The sequence below is a fragment of the Sapajus apella genome, unplaced genomic scaffold, assembly GCF_009761245.1.
Source record: "Sapajus apella isolate SASKATOON/1434 unplaced genomic scaffold, GSC_monkey_1.0 scaffold29, whole genome shotgun sequence".
NCBI classification, from domain to species: Eukaryota; Metazoa; Chordata; class Mammalia; order Primates; family Cebidae; genus Sapajus; species Sapajus apella.
In genome coordinates, this window is record NW_022436969.1 from 2,965,094 (window position 1) to 2,968,550 (window position 3,457).

Genomic DNA, 3,457 nt, shown 5'->3' on the forward strand with positions numbered 1-3,457 from the left:
GGAGGCTGAGGCAGGATAATTGCCTGAACCCGGGAGGCGGAGGTTGCGGTGAGCCGAGATCGCGCCATTGCACTCCAGCCTGGGTAACAAGAGTGAAACTCTGTCTCAAAAAAAAAAAAAAAAAAAAAAAAAAGGTTGATACTGTAAAGCGCTTGTTGATTAAAAAATTACCTCCTGTTCTTGCTATTCAGCTAAAACGATTTGACTATGACTGGGAAAGAGAATGTGCAATCAAGTTCAATGATTATTTTGAAATTCCTCGAGAGCTAGACATGGAACCTTACACGGTTGCAGGTGTCGCAAAGCTGGAAGGAGATAATGTAAACCCAGAGAGTCAGTTGATACAACAGAGTGAGCAGTCTGAAAGTGAAACAGCAGGAAGCACAAAATACAGACTTGTGGGTGTGCTTGTGCACAGTGGTCAGGCGAGTGGGGGGCATTATTATTCTTACATCATCCAAAGGAATGATGGAGATGGTGAGAGAAATCGCTGGTATAAATTTGATGATGGTGATGTAACAGAATGTAAAATGGATGATGATGAGGAAATGAAAAACCAGTGTTTTGGTGGAGAGTACATGGGAGAAGTGTTTGATCACATGATGAAGCGTATGTCATACAGGCGCCAGAAAAGGTGGTGGAATGCTTATATACTTTTTTATGAACAAATGGACACAATAGACCAAGATGATGAGTTGATAAGATACATATCAGAGCTTGCTGTCACCACCAGACCTCATCAGATTATTATGCCGTCAGCCATTGAGAGAAGTGTGCGGAAACAGAATGTACAATTCATGCATAGCCGAATGCAGTACAGTTTGGAGTATTTTCAGTTTATGAAAAAACTGCTTACATGTAATGGCGTTTACTTAAACCCTCCTCCCGGGCAAGATCACCTGTTACCTGAAGCAGAAGAAATCACTATGATCAGTATTCAACTTGCTGCTAGGTTCCTCTTTACTACAGGATTTCACACAAAGAAAGTAGTCCGTGGCTCTGCCAGTGATTGGTATGATGCATTGTGTATTCTCCTTCGTCACAGCAAGAATGTACGTATTTGGTTTGTTCATAATGTCCTTTTTAATGTTTCAAATCGCTTCTCCGAATACCTTCTGGAGTGCCCTAGTGCAGAATTGAGGGGTGCATTTTCAAAACTTATAGCCTTTATTGCACATTTTTCCTTGCAAGATGGGCCATGTCCTTCACATTTTGCATCTCCTGGACCTTCTAGTCAGGCTTATGACAACTTAAGCTTGAGTGATCACTTACTGAGAGCAATACTAAATCTCTTGACGAGGGAAGTTTCAGAGCATGGGCGTCATTTACAGCAGTATTTCAACCTGTTTGTAATGTATGCCAATTTAGGTGTGGCAGAGAAGACACAGCTTCTGAAATTGAGTGTACCTGCTACCTTTATGCTTGTGTCTTTAGATGAAGGTCCAGGTCCTCCAATCAAATATCAGTATGCTGAATTAGGCAAATTATACTCAGTAGTGTCACAGCTGATCCGCTGTTGCAATGTCTCTTCAAGAATGCAGTCTTCAATCAATGGTAATCCTCCTCTTCCCAATCCTTTTGGTGACCCTAATTTATCACAACCTATAATGCCAATTCAGCAGAATGTGGCAGACATTTTATTTGTGAGAACAAGTTATGTGAAGAAAATCATTGAAGACTGCAGTAATTCAGAGGAAACTGTCAAATTGCTTCGTTTTTGCTGCTGGGAAAATCCTCAGTTCTCATCTACTGTCCTCAGTGAACTTCTCTGGCAGGTTGCATATTCCTATACCTATGAACTGTGGCCCTATCTGGATCTGCTTTTGCAAATCTTACTGATTGAAGACTCCTGGCAAACTCACAGAATCCATAATGCACTGAAAGGAATTCCAGATGACCGAGATGGGCTGTTTGACACAATCCAGCGCTCTAAGAATCACTATCAAAAAAGAGCATACCAGTGTATAAAATGTGCGGTAGCTCTATTTAGTAACTGTCCTGTTGCTTACCAAATCTTGCAGGGAAATGGAGATCTTAAAAGAAAGTGGACCTGGGTGGTGGAATGGCTTGGAGATGAACTTGAAAGAAGACCATATACTGGCAATCCTCAGTACACTTACAACACTTGGTCTCCCCCAGTGCAAAGCAATGAGACATCAAATGGTTATTTCTTGGAGAGATCACATAGTGCTAGGATGACACTTGCTAAAGCTTGTGAACTCTGTCCAGAGGAGGAGCCAGATGACCAAGATGCCCCAGATGAACATGAGTCGCCTCCACCTGAAGATGCCCCATTGTACCCCCATTCACCTGGATCTCAGTATCAACAGAATAATCATGTGCATGGACAGCCATATACAGGCCCAGCAGCACATCACATGAACAACCCTCAGAGAACTGGCCAACGAGCACAAGAAAATTATGAAGGCAGTGAAGAAGTATCCCCACCTCAAACCAAGGATCAATGAAATGCACATAATTAACTGGTTCCATCAAGACTGTGCACCCAGGCCTTACAGTCCAAACTTTTTCTGTGTCTGGCTAATATTTAAAACTAGAAAAACTACTCCTAATCAACATGGAGTGGAGAGTTTATTCACTGTCTTATCTGCAGAAACTTGCTGTCAATATATAACCCGCCTGCAGTGGAAAGTGTATAGTGTTTTGTAATAAATGGCCTGATGCTAATGTGTAAATGGCAAAGGTGTATATAGTATATTAATGTTGACTGTTAATTCTTAAGCAAGAAACTTTTTTCTTGTTGAGACTCACAGATCTACAAAAACTACAAAAGTTAATTTTCTTGTTATACCCACTGCACTCTGCAACCAGTGTTGCCTGCCTCATGGCAGTAGAATCAGCTCCTTTACAAAAAAAAAAAAAAAAAAAACCAGCAGCAACAAAACAGAGCCCATCCATGTCAGCCACACCAATAGTTTCATGTTAATTCTTTGCCACTGGAGTTAATTTTGCTATGAGCAATGTAAGGCTGGTACCCTTTAAATTATTTGGTTGATGTGGAAAATTGGTGATGTAACACTGTTCCTAGGTTTTTTTCATTGCCTTTTTATTCTGACACTAGGTTAATCACTTTGAAGCTATAGTTATGCTGTAACATTTAGCATGGCTTCACACCAAGTTAGTGTAGCCAATGAGGAAAAAGTTACCATAATGACAGCAGTTGTCCGAGAAGTGACAGCTGTATTACTCAGAGCTTTTACTTCTTACACCTAGAATATTAAAATATTAAACAAGGGGAGAAATGTGACAAGCAGGCTGTTTTCAGTTGCACATATGTTCCTTATATATAATGTTTGACAGTTCAATCTCTGGGTGGGATAAAGAACACTTAAGTATCAGTAATGGGAATTTTAAAAGATTTAAAACAAATATGCAAAAATGTGCTATGCCAAGATGCTGGAGCATAATAGAAGACTGTATTTGGTGTGCTTGTTTT

The 3,457-nt window shown here is 40.4% G+C and overlaps 1 pseudogene across 1 annotated transcript; it reads left to right on the forward strand.

The window, feature by feature from the left end:
* The first annotated feature begins 122 nt into the window (after nucleotides 1-122).
* On the forward strand, nucleotides 123-2,890 carry LOC116561336 (annotated as a pseudogene). Its single transcript, XR_004273397.1, has one exon. The product of XR_004273397.1 is annotated as a probable ubiquitin carboxyl-terminal hydrolase FAF-X pseudogene (transcript).
* The last annotated feature ends 567 nt before the right edge of the window (nucleotides 2,891-3,457 follow it).